The sequence below is a fragment of the Hyla sarda genome, unplaced genomic scaffold (assembly GCF_029499605.1).
Source record: "Hyla sarda isolate aHylSar1 unplaced genomic scaffold, aHylSar1.hap1 scaffold_448, whole genome shotgun sequence".
In the NCBI taxonomy this organism is placed as follows: Eukaryota; Metazoa; Chordata; class Amphibia; order Anura; family Hylidae; genus Hyla; species Hyla sarda.
In genome coordinates this window covers 38,496-60,447 of record NW_026610461.1, presented here as the reverse complement: position 1 = coordinate 60,447, position 21,952 = coordinate 38,496, and the positions used below count along the sequence as shown (strand labels likewise).

Sequence of the window (21,952 nt, the reverse complement as noted above, 5' to 3'; positions counted from 1 at the left end):
TAAACAACATCTCTCCTTTGCTGTGTATGTGACTATGGAGCTGTTTGGTGATGTCGTCTATTACGGCCTTCATAGAAGCAACAGGAGATTGTTGCATCCATCTTGAACCCTCAGAACTACAGTGCTATGATGTCACTCACTTCCACAGGCCTTGCAGAGTGTAAACAACAACAACCCAGCTTTGTTGTGTATGTAACCAAAGGGATTTGTGATGTCACCTAGAACCTTCACAGCAGCGACAGCTTTATGAGGAGCATCAGCACTGCTCTGCCTGAGCAGAACCATCACCGCCATAGGTTGTCAAATAACCCGGATTTAACCCACACAGGTAAGTCCAATGGGGTGCAGGCATGTCCTCTATGCTTACAGCTTCCCGTGGGTGTTGGTTTGATACCGTTTGGGGACAGCCAAGGAGGCATCTGCAGGCAACAAAGGTAGGTGTGTGCTTGTGTGTGTGTTTCCTATGCAGATCCTAAGCCCAGTGTCACATGCAAGTAGGAGGAGTAAGAAGGGTTCCTGGCAAATCCGGGTTATGGATTGCATTTAAAAAGGCCCCGTGGGAGTGCAATGGGCCCCTGTCTTGCTGCTTAGCAATAATGGTATGGGTTTAGGTTCTGCTGTGTGTACTGGTGGTTGACTGCCCCCCAGCCCAGAGTGTGCATGGAAAATTGTCTGGCAGCCTCCCTGACAGCAAGCAGTGATAGTGCCCATGAAGGGGACCTTGTTGGGCCCGCCCCTTTCACGGTTATCGCTTCTCGGCCTTTTGGCTAAGATCAAGTGTAGTATCTGTTCTTATCAGTTTAATATCTGATACGTCCCCTATCTGGGGACCATATATTAAATGGATTTTTGAGAACGGGGGCCGATTTCGAAGCTTGCTTCCGTCGCCCTATGCATTGACCCGATATGGCAGTATCTTCGGGTACAGTGCACCACCCCCTTACAGGGTTAAAAAGAAAGATTCCTACTTTCATTGCTACCTGCTTGCTGGCTAGCCAGCTAGCCAGCCCTGTGGGCCTTGCTGCTGCTGCAGCCAAAAAACAAAAGGTGGTGCTGCTGCTGCTTCTGCTGCTTCTGCTTCTGCTTGTGTCTGGCCCCTGTTGGAGCGTCCAGGCACAGGACTTCTGCTGCTGCTGACTAAATGGCCTCCTTAATTGGATCATTTGAGTAGCCAGCACACCTGTGCAGGTAGGGCATGACATGATAGGCAGCTGCCTTGATAGCGGGTGGGTGCTGAATGTTCCTAATTGACAAAATAAGATTAATGCTTATGAAGAAATATAAAATCTCATCCCTTCCCCAATATCGCGCCACACCCCTACCCCTTAATTCCCTGGTTGAATGTGATGGACATATGTCTTTTTTCGACCGTACTAACTATGTAACTATGTAACATAACATGGGGGGGGGGGGGGGGGGGTCTCCTGGCTGTTCACACAGGTGTGTCATTGCTGTACATTGACCATGCATTGCTTCTGTGGTATTGCAAAGGCAAAGACAAATGCTTCCAGCCATCCATTGCACTAATGGATTGGTCATCAGCTGGCTGTCTATGTCCCGCATCAATATAGACCAAAGTACAGAGGGTTAGGCTATGCTATTGTGCACCTACCTGATGCATCAGAAGGTGCGAGGCCCTTGCTAAATTCTGTGCACAGACTTTGAGATCTATGCTTTAGACTGTATCTAAACCTGCTCCAACATGGACTGACATTCTGGCCTACTTTCAGCCGATGCGACTTGTCTGTCGCTGAACAGTCGCTTTTTATGTATTCAGCACCTATGTATAATGTTGTAAAAATGCTCTAGAAGCTAAAGTCGCAGAAATGTCACACATATTTGGCCTGCAACTTTCTGTGCGACAAATTCAGACAGGAAAAATCAGTATAAATCCTTAGAAAATTATCCCCCAGTGTCTCCATCTGCTGGCGGTATTGAATAAGCATTGCTGCACTGATGGGGTATGCATTAGACGAAAAAAAAGAAGAAAAAGAAGAATAATACGCCCAGAAAAGAGGCGAAAAGGAGAAAAACGTAAAAAAACGTGAAAAAAAAGTAAGAGGAAGAGAAGGGAAAAAAAGGTGGAAATGGGTTTAAAAGTGATTTCGGCGGAGAAATATATATATATATATATATATATATATATATATATATATGCGCACACACACACATAGATATAAACGTATTCTCCGTTGAGATATTGCAGCCGCTGCTGTGTCCAGGCCCAGGAGCCTTAGCACTGTGCTGTGATGTCACTCAATACCACTGACATCACTAGGTGTAAACAACATCTCTCCTTTGCTGTGTATGTGACTATGGAGCTGTTTGGTGATGTCGTCTATTACGGCCTTCATAGAAGCAACAGGAGATTGTTGCATCCATCTTGAACCCTCAGAACTACAGTGCTATGATGTCACTCACTTCCACAGGCCTTGCAGAGTGTAAACAACAACAACCCAGCTTTGTTGTGTATGTAACCATAGGGATTTGTGATGTCACCTAGAACCTTCACAGCAGCGACAGCTTTATGAGGAGCATCAGCACTGCTCTGCCTGAGCAGAACCATCACCGCCATAGGTTGTCAAATAACCCGGATTTAACCCACACAGGTAAGTCCAATGGGGTGCAGGCATGTCCTCTATGCTTACAGCTTCCCGTGGGTGTTGGTTTGATACCGTTTGGGGACAGCCAAGGAGGCATCTGCAGGCAACAAAGGTAGGTGTGTGCTTGTGTGTGTGTTTCCTATGCAGATCCTAAGCCCAGTGTCACATGCAAGTAGGAGGAGTAAGAAGGGTTCCTGGCAAATCCGGGTTATGGATTGCATTTAAAAAGGCCCCGTGGGAGTGCAATGGGCCCCTGTCTTGCTGCTTAGCAATAATGGTATGGGTTTAGGTTCTGCTGTGTGTACTGGTGGTTGACTGCCCCCCAGCCCAGAGTGTGCATGGAAAATTGTCTGGCAGCCTCCCTGACAGCAAGCAGTGATAGTGCCCATGAAGGGGACCTTGTTGGGCCCGCCCCTTTCACGGTTATCGCTTCTCGGCCTTTTGGCTAAGATCAAGTGTAGTATCTGTTCTTATCAGTTTAATATCTGATACGTCCCCTATCTGGGGACCATATATTAAATGGATTTTTGAGAACGGGGGCCGATTTCGAAGCTTGCTTCCGTCGCCCTATGCATTGACCCGATATGGCAGTATCTTCGGGTACAGTGCACCACCCCCTTACAGGGTTAAAAAGAAAGATTCCTACTTTCATTGCTACCTGCTTGCTGGCTAGCCAGCTAGCCAGCCCTGTGGGCCTTGCTGCTGCTGCAGCCAAAAAACAAAAGGTGGTGCTGCTGCTGCTTCTGCTGCTTCTGCTTCTGCTTGTGTCTGGCCCCTGTTGGAGCGTCCAGGCACAGGACTTCTGCTGCTGCTGACTAAATGGCCTCCTTAATTGGATCATTTGAGTAGCCAGCACACCTGTGCAGGTAGGGCATGACATGATAGGCAGCTGCCTTGATAGCGGGTGGGTGCTGAATGTTCCTAATTGACAAAATAAGATTAATGCTTATGAAGAAATATAAAATCTCATCCCTTCCCCAATATCGCGCCACACCCCTACCCCTTAATTCCCTGGTTGAACGTGATGGACATATGTCTTTTTTCGACCGTACTAACTATGTAACTATGTAACATAACATGGGGGGGGGGGGGGGGGGTCTCCTGGCTGTTCACACAGGTGTGTCATTGCTGTACATTGACCATGCATTGCTTCTGTGGTATTGCAAAGGCAAAGACAAATGCTTCCAGCCATCCATTGCACTAATGGATTGGTCATCAGCTGGCTGTCTATGTCCCGCATCAATATAGACCAAAGTACAGAGGGTTAGGCTATGCTATTGTGCACCTACCTGATGCATCAGAAGGTGCGAGGCCCTTGCTAAATTCTGTGCACAGACTTTGAGATCTATGCTTTAGACTGTATCTAAACCTGCTCCAACATGGACTGACATTCTGGCCTACTTTCAGCCGATGCGACTTGTCTGTCGCTGAACAGTCGCTTTTTATGTATTCAGCACCTATGTATAATGTTGTAAAAATGCTCTAGAAGCTAAAGTCGCAGAAATGTCACACATATTTGGCCTGCAACTTTCTGTGCGACAAATTCAGACAGGAAAAATCAGTATAAATCCTTAGAAAATTATCCCCCAGTGTCTCCATCTGCTGGCGGTATTGAATAAGCATTGCTGCACTGATGGGGTATGCATTAGACGAAAAAAAAAGAAGAAAAAGAAGAATAATACGCCCAGAAAAGAGGCGAAAAGGAGAAAAACGTAAAAAAACGTGAAAAAAAAGTAAGAGGAAGAGAAGGGAAAAAAAGGTGGAAATGGGTTTAAAAGTGATTTCGGCGGAGAAATATATATATATATATATATATATATATATATATATATATATATATATATATATATATGCGCACACACACACATAGATATAAACGTATTCTCCGTTGAGATATTGCAGCCGCTGCTGTGTCCAGGCCCAGGAGCCTTAGCACTGTGCTGTCATGTCACTCAATACCACTGACATCACTAGGTGTAAACAACATCTCTCCTTTGCTGTGTATGTGACTATGGAGCTGTTTGGTGATGTCGTCTATTACGGCCTTCATAGAAGCAACAGGAGATTGTTGCATCCATCTTGAACCCTCAGAACTACAGTGCTATGATGTCACTCACTTCCACAGGCCTTGCAGAGTGTAAACAACAACAACCCAGCTTTGTTGTGTATGTAACCATAGGGATTTGTGATGTCACCTAGAACCTTCACAGCAGCGACAGCTTTATGAGGAGCATCAGCACTGCTCTGCCTGAGCAGAACCATCACCGCCATAGGTTGTCAAATAACCCGGATTTAACCCACACAGGTAAGTCCAATGGGGTGCAGGCATGTCCTCTATGCTTACAGCTTCCCGTGGGTGTTGGTTTGATACCGTTTGGGGACAGCCAAGGAGGCATCTGCAGGCAACAAAGGTAGGTGTGTGCTTGTGTGTGTGTTTCCTATGCAGATCCTAAGCCCAGTGTCACATGCAAGTAGGAGGAGTAAGAAGGGTTCCTGGCAAATCCGGGTTATGGATTGCATTTAAAAAGGCCCCGTGGGAGTGCAATGGGCCCCTGTCTTGCTGCTTAGCAATAATGGTATGGGTTTAGGTTCTGCTGTGTGTACTGGTGGTTGACTGCCCCCCAGCCCAGAGTGTGCATGGAAAATTGTCTGGCAGCCTCCCTGACAGCAAGCAGTGATAGTGCCCATGAAGGGGACCTTGTTGGGCCCGCCCCTTTCACGGTTATCGCTTCTCGGCCTTTTGGCTAAGATCAAGTGTAGTATCTGTTCTTATCAGTTTAATATCTGATACGTCCCCTATCTGGGGACCATATATTAAATGGATTTTTGAGAACGGGGGCCGATTTCGAAGCTTGCTTCCGTCGCCCTATGCATTGACCCGATATGGCAGTATCTTCGGGTACAGTGCACCACCCCCTTACAGGGTTAAAAAGAAAAAAAAAATCTGTTCTTATCAGTTTAATATCTGATACGTCCCCTATCTGGGGACCATATATTAAATGGATTTTTGAGAACGGGGGCCGATTTCGAAGCTTGCTTACGTCGCCCTATGCATTGACCCGATATGGCAGTATCTTCGGGTACAGTGCACCACCCCCTTACAGGGTTAAAAAGAAAGATTCCTACTTTCATTGCTACCTGCTTGCTGGCTAGCCAGCTAGCCAGCCCTGTGGGCCTTGCTGCTGCTGCAGCCAAAAAACAAAAGGTGGTGCTGCTGCTGCTTCTGCTGCTTCTGCTTCTGCTTGTGTCTGGCCCCTGTTGGAGCGTCCAGGCACAGGACTTCTGCTGCTGCTGACTAAATAGCCTCCTTAATTGGATCATTTGAGTAGCCAGCACACCTGTGCAGGTAGGGCATGACATGATAGGCAGCTGCCTTGATAGCGGGTGGGTGCTGAATGTTCCTAATTGACAAAATAAGATTAATGCTTATGAAGAAATATAAAATCTCATCCCTTCCCCAATATCGCGCCACACCCCTACCCCTTAATTCCCTGGTTGAACGTGATGGACATATGTCTTTTTTCGACCGTACTAACTATGTAACTATGTAACATAACATGGGGGGGGGGGGGGGTCTCCTGGCTGTTCACACAGGTGTGTCATTGCTGTACATTGACCATGCATTGCTTCTGTGGTATTGCAAAGGCAAAGACAAATGCTTCCAGCCATCCATTGCACTAATGGATTGGTCATCAGCTGGCTGTCTATGTCCCGCATCAATATAGACCAAAGTACAGAGGGTTAGGCTATGCTATTGTGCACCTACCTGATGCATCAGAAGGTGCGAGGCCCTTGCTAAATTCTGTGCACAGACTTTGAGATCTATGCTTTAGACTGTATCTAAACCTGCTCCAACATGGACTGACATTCTGGCCTACTTTCAGCCGATGCGACTTGTCTGTCGCTGAACAGTCGCTTTTTATGTATTCAGCACCTATGTATAATGTTGTAAAAATGCTCTAGAAGCTAAAGTCGCAGAAATGTCACACATATTTGGCCTGCAACTTTCTGTGCGACAAATTCAGACAGGAAAAATCAGTATAAATCCTTAGAAAATTATCCCCCAGTGTCTCCATCTGCTGGCGGTATTGAATAAGCATTGCTGCACTGATGGGGTATGCATTAGACGAAAAAAAAGAAGAAAAAGAAGAATAATACGCCCAGAAAAGAGGCGAAAAGGAGAAAAACGTAAAAAAACGTGAAAAAAAAGTAAGAGGAAGAGAAGGGAAAAAAAGGTGGAAATGGGTTTAAAAGTGATTTCGGCGGAGAAATATATATATATATATATATATATATATATATATATATATATATATATGCGCACACACACACATAGATATAAACGTATTCTCCGTTGAGATATTGCAGCCGCTGCTGTGTCCAGGCCCAGGAGCCTTAGCACTGTGCTGTGATGTCACTCAATACCACTGACATCACTAGGTGTAAACAACATCTCTCCTTTGCTGTGTATGTGACTATGGAGCTGTTTGGTGATGTCGTCTATTACGGCCTTCATAGAAGCAACAGGAGATTGTTGCATCCATCTTGAACCCTCAGAACTACAGTGCTATGATGTCACTCACTTCCACAGGCCTTGCAGAGTGTAAACAACAACAACCCAGCTTTGTTGTGTATGTAACCATAGGGATTTGTGATGTCACCTAGAACCTTCACAGCAGCGACAGCTTTATGAGGAGCATCAGCACTGCTCTGCCTGAGCAGAACCATCACCGCCATAGGTTGTCAAATAACCCGGATTTAACCCACACAGGTAAGTCCAATGGGGTGCAGGCATGTCCTCTATGCTTACAGCTTCCCGTGGGTGTTGGTTTGATACCGTTTGGGGACAGCCAAGGAGGCATCTGCAGGCAACAAAGGTAGGTGTGTGCTTGTGTGTGTGTTTCCTATGCAGATCCTAAGCCCAGTGTCACATGCAAGTAGGAGGAGTAAGAAGGGTTCCTGGCAAATCCGGGTTATGGATTGCATTTAAAAAGGCCCCGTGGGAGTGCAATGGGCCCCTGTCTTGCTGCTTAGCAATAATGGTATGGGTTTAGGTTCTGCTGTGTGTACTGGTGGTTGACTGCCCCCCAGCCCAGAGTGTGCATGGAAAATTGTCTGGCAGCCTCCCTGACAGCAAGCAGTGATAGTGCCCATGAAGGGGACCTTGTTGGGCCCGCCCCTTTCACGGTTATCGCTTCTCGGCCTTTTGGCTAAGATCAAGTGTAGTATCTGTTCTTATCAGTTTAATATCTGATACGTCCCCTATCTGGGGACCATATATTAAATGGATTTTTGAGAACGGGGGCCGATTTCGAAGCTTGCTTCCGTCGCCCTATGCATTGACCCAATATGGCAGTATCTTCGGGTACAGTGCACCACCCCCTTACAGGGTTAAAAAGAAAGATTCCTACTTTCATTGCTACCTGCTTGCTGGCTAGCCAGCTAGCCAGCCCTGTGGGCCTTGCTGCTGCTGCAGCCAAAAAACAAAAGGTGGTGCTTCTGCTGCTTCTGCTTCTGCTTGTGTCTGGCCCCTGTTGGAGCGTCCAGGCACAGGACTTCTGCTGCTGCTGACTAAATGGCCTCCTTAATTGGATCATTTGAGTAGCCAGCACACCTGTGCAGGTAGGGCATGACATGATAGGCAGCTGCCTTGATAGCGGGTGGGTGCTGAATGTTCCTAATTGACAAAATAAGATTAATGCTTATGAAGAAATATAAAATCTCATCCCTTCCCCAATATCGCGCCACACCCCTACCCCTTAATTCCCTGGTTGAACGTGATGGACATATGTCTTTTTTCGACCGTACTAACTATGTAACTATGTAACATAACATGGGGGGGGGGGGGGGGGGGGTCTCCTGGCTGTTCACACAGGTGTGTCATTGCTGTACATTGACCATGCATTGCTTCTGTGGTATTGCAAAGGCAAAGACAAATGCTTCCAGCCATCCATTGCACTAATGGATTGGTCATCAGCTGGCTGTCTATGTCCCGCATCAATATAGACCAAAGTACAGAGGGTTAGGCTATGCTATTGTGCACCTACCTGATGCATCAGAAGGTGCGAGGCCCTTGCTAAATTCTGTGCACAGACTTTGAGATCTATGCTTTAGACTGTATCTAAACCTGCTCCAACATGGACTGACATTCTGGCCTACTTTCAGCCGATGCGACTTGTCTGTCGCTGAACAGTCGCTTTTTATGTATTCAGCACCTATGTATAATGTTGTAAAAATGCTCTAGAAGCTAAAGTCGCAGAAATGTCACACATATTTGGCCTGCAACTTTCTGTGCGACAAATTCAGACAGGAAAAATCAGTATAAATCCTTAGAAAATTATCCCCCAGTGTCTCCATCTGCTGGCGGTATTGAATAAGCATTGCTGCACTGATGGGGTATGCATTAGACGAAAAAAAAGAAGAAAAAGAAGAATAATACGCCCAGAAAAGAGGCGAAAAGGAGAAAAACGTAAAAAAACGTGAAAAAAAAGTAAGAGGAAGAGAAGGGAAAAAAAGGTGGAAATGGGTTTAAAAGTGATTTCGGCGGAGAAATATATATATATATATATATATATATATATATATATATATATATATGCGCACACACACACATAGATATAAACGTATTCTCCGTTGAGATATTGCAGCCGCTGCTGTGTCCAGGCCCAGGAGCCTTAGCACTGTGCTGTGATGTCACTCAATACCACTGACATCACTAGGTGTAAACAACATCTCTCCTTTGCTGTGTATGTGACTATGGAGCTGTTTGGTGATGTCGTCTATTACGGCCTTCATAGAAGCAACAGGAGATTGTTGCATCCATCTTGAACCCTCAGAACTACAGTGCTATGATGTCACTCACTTCCACAGGCCTTGCAGAGTGTAAACAACAACAACCCAGCTTTGTTGTGTATGTAACCATAGGGATTTGTGATGTCACCTAGAACCTTCACAGCAGCGACAGCTTTATGAGGAGCATCAGCACTGCTCTGCCTGAGCAGAACCATCACCGCCATAGGTTGTCAAATAACCCGGATTTAACCCACACAGGTAAGTCCAATGGGGTGCAGGCATGTCCTCTATGCTTACAGCTTCCCGTGGGTGTTGGTTTGATACCGTTTGGGGACAGCCAAGGAGGCATCTGCAGGCAACAAAGGTAGGTGTGTGCTTGTGTGTGTGTTTCCTATGCAGATCCTAAGCCCAGTGTCACATGCAAGTAGGAGGAGTAAGAAGGGTTCCTGGCAAATCCGGGTTATGGATTGCATTTAAAAAGGCCCCGTGGGAGTGCAATGGGCCCCTGTCTTGCTGCTTAGCAATAATGGTATGGGTTTAGGTTCTGCTGTGTGTACTGGTGGTTGACTGCCCCCCAGCCCAGAGTGTGCATGGAAAATTGTCTGGCAGCCTCCCTGACAGCAAGCAGTGATAGTGCCCATGAAGGGGACCTTGTTGGGCCCGCCCCTTTCACGGTTATCGCTTCTCGGCCTTTTGGCTAAGATCAAGTGTAGTATCTGCTTGCTTGATCTGGCTGGAAGGTGCCCGGGGTACCCGCTCCTTTTCCCTGGGGGATCGTCCCATCTATATGGTGGGACTAAACCCCCTTGCTGACATCAGGGTGGCGGCTTAGTCCCCGGGCAACGAGGAGCGATCACCACCTACCTACCTGCCTGCAGTAGGGGAGGTGTTTTTTCTGCGATGGAGGAGGCTGGCAAGAAAGAAGAGCCTGCTGGAGGTGTACCTAGCTACGCCAGACTACGAAATGGAGTCCGAATTACTCTTTTGGATGCTGGAAAGAAGGAGAGAGGTTTATTCTTCGTGGTGGAGGAGATTTTGTTCCAGCTTTTTGAGCTGAGGAAGGACCAGATATTATCGATGCTGGAATTTCCAAGAAGTGGAGTCTATGATGTGGTTCTGGTTTCGGAGGAGGACTATGGTGTGTTCTGCAATAAAGCATTGCTGTGGAAGTCGCACCCTAAGTTGGGAGGGGTAGAGATTACTCCCCATTTCCCGACTCGGGAAAGACTTATAACTGTGAGGATGTACAGTCCGTATATCACAGAAGAAGAGATTGTTCTGTTCCTTTCTAGATTCTGTGAGGAGGTGAAGCCAAAAGGCAAGATCTATAATCAATATGGACTTTGGACGACAAAGTGGAAATTTCAAGTGAAGTTTCAGAAAACACCTAATGGAAAGCTAATTTATCCCCCAGGGCGTTTTAAGATTGGCCCAGTAAATGGGGACCTGTTCTTTTCAGGCATGGACGACTTTTGTCGAAAGTGTAAAAGGTATGGCCATAGGAAAGATTTTTGTGATATTGTTTGGTGCTATAAATGCCAAGAAGAAGGCCATGAGCCAGAAGCATGTAAGGTGAAGAAAAAGTGTCATCTATGTGGTGATGAGGGACACCTGGCAGTAATGTGTCCTAAGAAGAAGAAGAAGAAAAAGGAGGTTATGAAACGAAGTAGGGAGGAGGAAACTGATGTGAGGGAAGAACCTGAAGAGGAGGAAACTCCAACCAGGAAAGTGATGGAGGAGAAGAAAAGGAAAGAAAATGAAGAAGAATATGTACCGGTAGAGTATGGAGGCTCTCTTGATGTTGTCTTCAAGAGTGTGTCAAAAAAAGAGAAAAAAGCCTTTGACGAGGATTTGGGAAATCTGAAAGAAAGATTGGGAATCAAAGTCAATGAAGCAAGGGATAAAGTCTATTGTTCCTTTCACGCAGATATAGATAGATTTGTGGAAACATACAAGGTTCCAGCGTGGCTGGCGATTCCAGCCAAAAGTGAGATGCTGAGTGGATCTATAACTTGTGGTTTCTTAGACTTCTTGATGGTCTTTGCATGGAGAAGAGGAATGACATTTGGGTAATTTTTCTTTAAGAAATTATAGAATTATAGTATGGTTAGTTTTGGTTTGATAATTTTTTTTATGTTTTAAATATGGTTTCTTTTATTGTTTAAAAAAAAAAAAAAAAGAGATAAAGAAATAAAGAAAAACGGGTTTTCCTGATGATGAACAAAAAATCAAGCTCAAATAAGATCTTAGAGCTCTGATGGAGTTCTGAGGGTTAACTAAAAAAAAAAAAAAAAAAATCTGTTCTTATCAGTTTAATATCTGATACGTCCCCTATCTGGGGACCATATATTAAATGGATTTTTGAGAACGGGGGCCGATTTCGAAGCTTGCTTCCGTCGCCCTATGCATTGACCCGATATGGCAGTATCTTCGGGTACAGTGCACCACCCCCTTACAGGGTTAAAAAGAAAGATTCCTACTTTCATTGCTACCTGCTTGCTGGCTAGCCAGCTAGCCAGCCCTGTGGGCCTTGCTGCTGCTGCAGCCAAAAAACAAAAGGTGGTGCTGCTGCTGCTTCTGCTGCTTCTGCTTCTGCTTGTGTCTGGCCCCTGTTGGAGCGTCCAGGCACAGGACTTCTGCTGCTGCTGACTAAATGGCCTCCTTAATTGGATCATTTGAGTAGCCAGCACACCTGTGCAGGTAGGGCATGACATGATAGGCAGCTGCCTTGATAGCGGGTGGGTGCTGAATGTTCCTAATTGACAAAATAAGATTAATGCTTATGAAGAAATATAAAATCTCATCCCTTCCCCAATATCGCGCCACACCCCTACCCCTTAATTCCCTGGTTGAACGTGATGGACATATGTCTTTTTTCGACCGTACTAACTATGTAACTATGTAACATAACATGGGGGGGGGGGGGGGGGGGTCTCCTGGCTGTTCACACAGGTGTGTCATTGCTGTACATTGACCATGCATTGCTTCTGTGGTATTGCAAAGGCAAAGACAAATGCTTCCAGCCATCCATTGCACTAATGGATTGGTCATCAGCTGGCTGTCTATGTCCCGCATCAATATAGACCAAAGTACAGAGGGTTAGGCTATGCTATTGTGCACCTACCTGATGCATCAGAAGGTGCGAGGCCCTTGCTAAATTCTGTGCACAGACTTTGAGATCTATGCTTTAGACTGTATCTAAACCTGCTCCAACATGGACTGACATTCTGGCCTACTTTCAGCCGATGCGACTTGTCTGTCGCTGAACAGTCGCTTTTTATGTATTCAGCACCTATGTATAATGTTGTAAAAATGCTCTAGAAGCTAAAGTCGCAGAAATGTCACACATATTTGGCCTGCAACTTTCTGTGCGACAAATTCAGACAGGAAAAATCAGTATAAATCCTTAGAAAATTATCCCCCAGTGTCTCCATCTGCTGGCGGTATTGAATAAGCATTGCTGCACTGATGGGGTATGCATTAGACGAAAAAAAAGAAGAAAAAGAAGAATAATACGCCCAGAAAAGAGGCGAAAAGGAGAAAAACGTAAAAAAACGTGAAAAAAAAGTAAGAGGAAGAGAAGGGAAAAAAAGGTGGAAATGGGTTTAAAAGTGATTTCGGCGGAGAAATATATATATATATATATATATATATATATATATATATATATATATGCGCACACACACACATAGATATAAACGTATTCTCCGTTGAGATATTGCAGCCGCTGCTGTGTCCAGGCCCAGGAGCCTTAGCACTGTGCTGTGATGTCACTCAATACCACTGACATCACTAGGTGTAAACAACATCTCTCCTTTGCTGTGTATGTGACTATGGAGCTGTTTGGTGATGTCGTCTATTACGGCCTTCATAGAAGCAACAGGAGATTGTTGCATCCATCTTGAACCCTCAGAACTACAGTGCTATGATGTCACTCACTTCCACAGGCCTTGCAGAGTGTAAACAACAACAACCCAGCTTTGTTGTGTATGTAACCATAGGGATTTGTGATGTCACCTAGAACCTTCACAGCAGCGACAGCTTTATGAGGAGCATCAGCACTGCTCTGCCTGAGCAGAACCATCACCGCCATAGGTTGTCAAATAACCCGGATTTAACCCACACAGGTAAGTCCAATGGGGTGCAGGCATGTCCTCTATGCTTACAGCTTCCCGTGGGTGTTGGTTTGATACTGTTTGGGGACAGCCAAGGAGGCATCTGCAGGCAACAAAGGTAGGTGTGTGCTTGTGTGTGTGTTTCCTATGCAGATCCTAAGCCCAGTGTCACATGCAAGTAGGAGGAGTAAGAAGGGTTCCTGGCAAATCCGGGTTATGGATTGCATTTAAAAAGGCCCCGTGGGAGTGCAATGGGCCCCTGTCTTGCTGCTTAGCAATAATGGTATGGGTTTAGGTTCTGCTGTGTGTACTGGTGGTTGACTGCCCCCCAGCCCAGAGTGTGCATGGAAAATTGTCTGGCAGCCTCCCTGACAGCAAGCAGTGATAGTGCCCATGAAGGGGACCTTGTTGGGCCCGCCCCTTTCACGGTTATCGCTTCTCGGCCTTTTGGCTAAGATCAAGTGTAGTATCTGTTCTTATCAGTTTAATATCTGATACGTCCCCTATCTGGGGACCATATATTAAATGGATTTTTGAGAACGGGGGCCGATTTCGAAGCTTGCTTCCGTCGCCCTATGCATTGACCCGATATGGCAGTATCTTCGGGTACAGTGCACCACCCCCTTACAGGGTTAAAAAGAAAGATTCCTACTTTCATTGCTACCTGCTTGCTGGCTAGCCAGCTAGCCAGCCCTGTGGGCCTTGCTGCTGCTGCTTCTGCTGCTTCTGCTTCTGCTTGTGTCTGGCCCCTGTTGGAGCGTCCAGGCACAGGACTTCTGCTGCTGCTGACTAAATGGCCTCCTTAATTGGATCATTTGAGTAGCCAGCACACCTGTGCAGGTAGGGCATGACATGATAGGCAGCTGCCTTGATAGCGGGTGGGTGCTGAATGTTCCTAATTGACAAAATAAGATTAATGCTTATGAAGAAATATAAAATCTCATCCCTTCCCCAATATCGCGCCACACCCCTACCCCTTAATTCCCTGGTTGAACGTGATGGACATATGTCTTTTTTCGACCGTACTAACTATGTAACTATGTAACATAACATGGGGGGGGGGGGGGGGGGGCTCCTGGCTGTTCACACAGGTGTGTCATTGCTGTACATTGACCATGCATTGCTTCTGTGGTATTGCAAAGGCAAAGACAAATGCTTCCAGCCATCCATTGCACTAATGGATTGGTCATCAGCTGGCTGTCTATGTCCCGCATCAATATAGACCAAAGTACAGAGGGTTAGGCTATGCTATTGTGCACCTACCTGATGCATCAGAAGGTGCGAGGCCCTTGCTAAATTCTGTGCACAGACTTTGAGATCTATGCTTTAGACTGTATCTAAACCTGCTCCAACATGGACTGACATTCTGGCCTACTTTCAGCCGATGCGACTTGTCTGTCGCTGAACAGTCGCTTTTTATGTATTCAGCACCTATGTATAATGTTGTAAAAATGCTCTAGAAGCTAAAGTCGCAGAAATGTCACACATATTTGGCCTGCAACTTTCTGTGCGACAAATTCAGACAGGAAAAATCAGTATAAATCCTTAGAAAATTATCCCCCAGTGTCTCCATCTGCTGGCGGTATTGAATAAGCATTGCTGCACTGATGGGGTATGCATTAGACGAAAAAAAAGAAGAAAAAGAAGAATAATACGCCCAGAAAAGAGGCGAAAAGGAGAAAAACGTAAAAAAACGTGAAAAAAAAGTAAGAGGAAGAGAAGGGAAAAAAAGGTGGAAATGGGTTTAAAAGTGATTTCGGCGGAGAAATATATATATATATATATATATATATATATATATATATATATGCGCACACACACACATAGATATAAACGTATTCTCCGTTGAGATATTGCAGCCGCTGCTGTGTCCAGGCCCAGGAGCCTTAGCACTGTGCTGTGATGTCACTCAATACCACTGACATCACTAGGTGTAAACAACATCTCTCCTTTGCTGTGTATGTGACTATGGAGCTGTTTGGTGATGTCGTCTATTACGGCCTTCATAGAAGCAACAGGAGATTGTTGCATCCATCTTGAACCCTCAGAACTACAGTGCTATGATGTCACTCACTTCCACAGGCCTTGCAGAGTGTAAACAACAACAACCCAGCTTTGTTGTGTATGTAACCATAGGGATTTGTGATGTCACCTAGAACCTTCACAGCAGCGACAGCTTTATGAGGAGCATCAGCACTGCTCTGCCTGAGCAGAACCATCACCGCCATAGGTTGTCAAATAACCCGGATTTAACCCACACAGGTAAGTCCAATGGGGTGCAGGCATGTCCTCTATGCTTACAGCTTCCCGTGGGTGTTGGTTTGATACCGTTTGGGGACAGCCAAGGAGGCATCTGCAGGCAACAAAGGTAGGTGTGTGCTTGTGTGTGTGTTTCCTATGCAGATCCTAAGCCCAGTGTCACATGCAAGTAGGAGGAGTAAGAAGGGTTCCTGGCAAATCCGGGTTATGGATTGCATTTAAAAAGGCCCCGTGGGAGTGCAATGGGCCCCTGTCTTGCTGCTTAGCAATAATGGTATGGGTTTAGGTTCTGCTGTGTGTACTGGTGGTTGACTGCCCCCCAGCCCAGAGTGTGCATGGAAAATTGTCTGGCAGCCTCCCTGACAGCAAGCAGTGATAGTGCCCATGAAGGGGACCTTGTTGGGCCCGCCCCTTTCACGGTTATCGCTTCTCGGCCTTTTGGCTAAGATCAAGTGTAGTATCTGTTCTTATCAGTTTAATATCTGATACGTCCCCTATCTGGGGACCATATATTAAATGGATTTTTGAGAACGGGGGCCGATTTCGAAGCTTGCTTCCGTCGCCCTATGCATTGACCCGATATGGCAGTATCTTCGGGTACAGTGCACCACCCCCTTACAGGGTTAAAAAGAAAGATTCCTACTTTCATTGCTACCTGCTTGCTGGCTAGCCAGCTAGCCAGCCCTGTGGGCCTTGCTGCTGCTGCAGCCAAAAAACAAAAGGTGGTGCTGCTGCTGCTTCTGCTGCTTCTGCTTCTGCTTGTGTCTGGCCCCTGTTGGAGCGTCCAGGCACAGGACTTCTGCTGCTGCTGACTAAATGGCCTCCTTAATTGGATCATTTGAGTAGCCAGCACACCTGTGCAGGTAGGGCATGACATGATAGGCAGCTGCCTTGATAGCGGGTGGGTGCTGAATGTTCCTAATTGACAAAATAAGATTAATGCTTATGAAGAAATATAAAATCTCATCCCTTCCCCAATATCGCGCCACACCCCTACCCCTTAATTCCCTGGTTGAACGTGATGGACATATGTCTTTTTTCGACCGTACTAACTATGTAACTATGTAACATAACATGGGGGGGGGGGGGGGGGGGGGGGGGGTCTCCTGGCTGTTCACACAGGTGTGTCATTGCTGTACATTGACCATGCATTGCTTCTGTGGTATTGCAAAGGCAAAGACAAATGCTTCCAGCCATCCATTGCACTAATGGATTGGTCATCAGCTGGCTGTCTATGTCCCGCATCAATATAGACCAAAGTACAGAGGGTTAGGCTATGCTATTGTGCACCTACCTGATGCATCAGAAGGTGCGAGGCCCTTGCTAAATTCTGTGCACAGACTTTGAGATCTATGCTTTAGACTGTATCTAAACCTGCTCCAACATGGACTGACATTCTGGCCTACTTTCAGCCGATGCGACTTGTCTGTCGCTGAACAGTCGCTTTTTATGTATTCAGCACCTATGTATAATGTTGTAAAAATGCTCTAGAAGCTAAAGTCGCAGAAATGTCACACATATTTGGCCTGCAACTTTCTGTGCGACAAATTCAGACAGGAAAAATCAGTATAAATCCTTAGAAAATTATCCCCCAGTGTCTCCATCTGCTGGCGGTATTGAATAAGCATTGCTGCACTGATGGGGTATGCATTAGACGAAAAAAAAGAAGAAAAAGAAGAATAATACGCCCAGAAAAGAGGCGAAAAGGAGAAAAACGTAAAAAAACGTGAAAAAAAAGTAAGAGGAAGAGAAGGGAAAAAAAGGTGGAAATGGGTTTAAAAGTGATTTCGGCGGAGAAATATATATATATATATATATATATATATATATATATATATATATATATATATATATGCGCACACACACACATAGATATAAACGTATTCTCCGTTGAGATATTGCAGCCGCTGCTGTGTCCAGGCCCAGGAGCCTTAGCACTGTGCTGTGATGTCACTCAATACCACTGACATCACTAGGTGTAAACAACATCTCTCCTTTGCTGTGTATGTGACTATGGAGCTGTTTGGTGATGTCGTCTATTACGGCCTTCATAGAAGCAACAGGAGATTGTTGCATCCATCTTGAACCCTCAGAACTACAGTGCTATGATGTCACTCACTTCCACAGGCCTTGCAGAGTGTAAACAACAACAACCCAGCTTTGTTGTGTATGTAACCATAGGGATTTGTGATGTCACCTAGAACCTTCACAGCAGCGACAGCTTTATGAGGAGCATCAGCACTGCTCTGCCTGAGCAGAACCATCACCGCCATAGGTTGTCAAATAACCCGGATTTAACCCACACAGGTAAGTCCAATGGGGTGCAGGCATGTCCTCTATGCTTACAGTTTCCCGTGGGTGTTGGTTTGATACCGTTTGGGGACAGCCAAGGAGGCATCTGCAGGCAACAAAGGTAGGTGTGTGCTTGTGTGTGTGTTTCCTATGCAGATCCTAAGCCCAGTGTCACATGCAAGTAGGAGGAGTAAGAAGGGTTCCTGGCAAATCCGGGTTATGGATTGCATTTAAAAAGGCCCCGTGGGAGTGCAATGGGCCCCTGTCTTGCTGCTTAGCAATAATGGTATGGGTTTAGGTTCTGCTGTGTGTACTGGTGGTTGACTGCCCCCCAGCCCAGAGTGTGCATGGAAAATTGTCTGGCAGCCTCCCTGACAGCAAGCAGTGATAGTGCCCATGAAGGGGACCTTGTTGGGCCCGCCCCTTTCACGGTTATCGCTTCTCGGCCTTTTGGCTAAGATCAAGTGTAGTATCTGTTCTTATCAGTTTAATATCTGATACGTCCCCTATCTGGGGACCATATATTAAATGGATTTTTGAGAACGGGGGCCGATTTCGAAGCTTGCTTCCGTCGCCCTATGCATTGACCCGATATGGCAGTATCTTCGGGTACAGTGCACCACCCCCTTACAGGGTTAAAAAGAAAGATTCCTACTTTCATTGCTACCTGCTTGCTGGCTAGCCAGCTAGCCAGCCCTGTGGGCCTTGCTGCTGCTGCAGCCAAAAAACAAAAGGTGGTGCTGCTGCTGCTTCTGCTGCTTCTGCTTCTGCTTGTGTCTGGCCCCTGTTGGAGCGTCCAGGCACAGGACTTCTGCTGCTGCTGACTAAATGGCCTCCTTAATTGGATCATTTGAGTAGCCAGCACACCTGTGCAGGTAGGGCATGACATGATAGGCAGCTGCCTTGATAGCGGGTGGGTGCTGAATGTTCCTAATTGACAAAATAAGATTAATGCTTATGAAGAAATATAAAATCTCATCCCTTCCCCAATATCGCGCCACACCCCTACCCCTTAATTCCCTGGTTGAACGTGATGGACATATGTCTTTTTTCGACCGTACTAACTATGTAACTATGTAACATAACATGGGGGGGGGGGGGGGGGGGGTCTCCTGGCTGTTCACACAGGTGTGTCATTGCTGTACATTGACCATGCATTGCTTCTGTGGTATTGCAAAGGCAAAGACAAATGCTTCCAGCCATCCATTGCACTAATGGATTGGTCATCAGCTGGCTGTCTATGTCCCGCATGAATATAGACCAAAGTACAGAGGGTTAGGCTATGCTATTGTGCACCTACCTGATGCATCAGAAGGTGCGAGGCCCTTGCTAAATTCTGTGCACAGACTTTGAGATCTATGCTTTAGACTGTATCTAAACCTGCTCCAACATGGACTGACATTCTGGCCTACTTTCAGCCGATGCGACTTGTCTGTCGCTGAACAGTCGCTTTTTATGTATTCAGCACCTATGTATAATGTTGTAAAAATGCTCTAGAAGCTAAAGTCGCAGAAATGTCACACATATTTGGCCTGCAACTTTCTGTGCGACAAATTCAGACAGGAAAAATCAGTATAAATCCTTAGAAAATTATCCCCCAGTGTCTCCATCTGCTGGCGGTATTGAATAAGCATTGCTGCACTGATGGGGTATGCATTAGACGAAAAAAAAGAAGAAAAAGAAGAATAATACGCCCAGAAAAGAGGCGAAAAGGAGAAAAACGTAAAAAAACGTGAAAAAAAAGTAAGAGGAAGAGAAGGGAAAAAAAGGTGGAAATGGGTTTAAAAGTGATTTCGGCGGAGAAATATATATATATATATATATATATATATATATATATATATATATATATATGCGCACACACACACATAGATATAAACGTATTCTCCGTTGAGATATTGCAGCCGCTGCTGTGTCCAGGCCCAGGAGCCTTAGCACTGTGCTGTGATGTCACTCAATACCACTGACATCACTAGGTGTAAACAACATCTCTCCTTTGCTGTGTATGTGACTATGGAGCTGTTTGGTGATGTCGTCTATTACGGCCTTCATAGAAGCAACAGGAGATTGTTGCATCCATCTTGAACCCTCAGAACTACAGTGCTATGATGTCACTCACTTCCACAGGCCTTGCAGAGTGTAAACAACAACAACCCAGCTTTGTTGTGTATGTAACCATAGGGATTTGTGATGTCACCTAGAACCTTCACAGCAGCGACAGCTTTATGAGGAGCATCAGCACTGCTCTGCCTGAGCAGAACCATCACCGCCATAGGTTGTCAAATAACCCGGATTTAACCCACACAGGTAAGTCCAATGGGGTGCAGGCATGTCCTCTATGCTTACAGCTTCCCGTGGGTGTTGGTTTGATACCGTTTGGGGACAGCCAAGGAGGCATCTGCAGGCAACAAAGGTAGGTGTGTGCTTGTGTGTGTGTTTCCTATGCAGATCCTAAGCCCAGTGTCACATGCAAGTAGGAGGAGTAAGAAGGGTTCCTGGCAAATCCGGGTTATGGATTGCATTTAAAAAGGCCCCGTGGGAGTGCAATGGGCCCCTGTCTTGCTGCTTAGCAATAATGGTATGGGTTTAGGTTCTGCTGTGTGTACTGGTGGTTGACTGCCCCCCAGCCCAGAGTGTGCATGGAAAATTGTCTGGCAGCCTCCCTGACAGCAAGCAGTGATAGTGCCCATGAAGGGGACCTTGTTGGGCCCGCCCCTTTCACGGTTATCGCTTCTCGGCCTTTTGGCTAAGATCAAGTGTAGTATCTGTTCTTATCAGTTTAATATCTGATACGTCCCCTATCTGGGGACCATATATTAAATGGATTTTTGAGAACGGGGGCCGATTTCGAAGCTTGCTTCCGTCGCCCTATGCATTGACCCGATATGGCAGTATCTTCGGGTACAGTGCACCACCCCCTTACAGGGTTAAAAAGAAAGATTCCTACTTTCATTGCTACCTGCTTGCTGGCTAGCCAGCTAGCCAGCCCTGTGGGCCTTGCTGCTGCTGCAGCCAAAAAACAAAAGGTGGTGCTGCTGCTGCTTCTGCTGCTTCTGCTTCTGCTTGTGTCTGGCCCCTGTTGGAGCGTCCAGGCACAGGACTTCTGCTGCTGCTGACTAAATGGCCTCCTTAATTGGATCATTTGAGTAGCCAGCACACCTGTGCAGGTAGGGCATGACATGATAGGCAGCTGCCTTGATAGCGGGTGGGTGCTGAATGTTCCTAATTGACAAAATAAGATTAATGCTTATGAAGAAATATAAAATCTCATCCCTTCCCCAATATCGCGCCACACCCCTACCCCTTAATTCCCTGGTTGAACGTGATGGACATATGTCTTTTTTCGACCGTACTAACTATGTAACTATGTAACATAACATGGGGGGGGGGGGGGGGGGGTCTCCTGGCTGTTCACACAGGTGTGTCATTGCTGTACATTGACCATGCATTGCTTCTGTGGTATTGCAAAGGCAAAGACAAATGCTTCCAGCCATCCATTGCACTAATGGATTGGTCATCAGCTGGCTGTCTATGTCCCGCATGAATATAGACCAAAGTACAGAGGGTTAGGCTATGCTATTGTGCACCTACCTGATGCATCAGAAGGTGCGAGGCCCTTGCTAAATTCTGTGCACAGACTTTGAGATCTATGCTTTAGACTGTATTTAAACCTGCTCCAACATGGACTGACATTCTGGCCTACTTTCAGCCGATGCGACTTGTCTGTCGCTGAACAGTCGCTTTTTATGTATTCAGCACCTATGTATAATGTTGTAAAAATGCTCTAGAAGCTAAAGTCGCAGAAATGTCACACATATTTGGCCTGCAACTTTCTGTGCGACAAATTCAGACAGGAAAAATCAGTATAAATCCTTAGAAAATTATCCCCCA

At 46.0% G+C, this 21,952-nt stretch overlaps 8 non-coding genes and 2 pseudogenes across 8 annotated transcripts; all 10 read left to right on the top strand.

The window, feature by feature from the left end:
* Positions 1–747: 747 nt before the first annotated feature.
* LOC130335191 (U2 spliceosomal RNA) lies at positions 748–938 on the top strand. The gene has a single exon (XR_008876860.1). It is a non-coding gene; the product is annotated as a U2 spliceosomal RNA (small nuclear RNA).
* A 2,090-nt stretch (positions 939–3,028) lies between these two features.
* Positions 3,029–3,219, top strand: LOC130335188 (U2 spliceosomal RNA). Its single transcript, XR_008876858.1, has one exon. It is a non-coding gene; the product is annotated as a U2 spliceosomal RNA (small nuclear RNA).
* Positions 3,220–5,327: 2,108 nt separating this feature from the next.
* Positions 5,328–5,518, top strand: LOC130335140 (U2 spliceosomal RNA). The gene has a single exon (XR_008876831.1). It is a non-coding gene; the product is annotated as a U2 spliceosomal RNA (small nuclear RNA).
* Positions 5,519–7,793: 2,275 nt separating this feature from the next.
* On the top strand, positions 7,794–7,984 carry LOC130335144 (U2 spliceosomal RNA). Its single transcript, XR_008876835.1, has one exon. It is a non-coding gene; the product is annotated as a U2 spliceosomal RNA (small nuclear RNA).
* A 2,088-nt stretch (positions 7,985–10,072) lies between these two features.
* Positions 10,073–10,202, top strand: LOC130335176 (U2 spliceosomal RNA; annotated as a pseudogene).
* A 1,465-nt stretch (positions 10,203–11,667) lies between these two features.
* On the top strand, positions 11,668–11,845 carry LOC130335166 (U2 spliceosomal RNA; annotated as a pseudogene).
* A 2,096-nt stretch (positions 11,846–13,941) lies between these two features.
* On the top strand, positions 13,942–14,132 carry LOC130335187 (U2 spliceosomal RNA). The gene has a single exon (XR_008876857.1). It is a non-coding gene; the product is annotated as a U2 spliceosomal RNA (small nuclear RNA).
* Positions 14,133–16,191: 2,059 nt separating this feature from the next.
* LOC130335186 (U2 spliceosomal RNA) lies at positions 16,192–16,382 on the top strand. The gene has a single exon (XR_008876856.1). It is a non-coding gene; the product is annotated as a U2 spliceosomal RNA (small nuclear RNA).
* Positions 16,383–18,495: 2,113 nt separating this feature from the next.
* LOC130335185 (U2 spliceosomal RNA) lies at positions 18,496–18,686 on the top strand. The gene has a single exon (XR_008876855.1). It is a non-coding gene; the product is annotated as a U2 spliceosomal RNA (small nuclear RNA).
* Positions 18,687–20,787: 2,101 nt separating this feature from the next.
* Positions 20,788–20,978, top strand: LOC130335184 (U2 spliceosomal RNA). Its single transcript, XR_008876854.1, has one exon. It is a non-coding gene; the product is annotated as a U2 spliceosomal RNA (small nuclear RNA).
* The last annotated feature ends 974 nt before the right edge of the window (positions 20,979–21,952 follow it).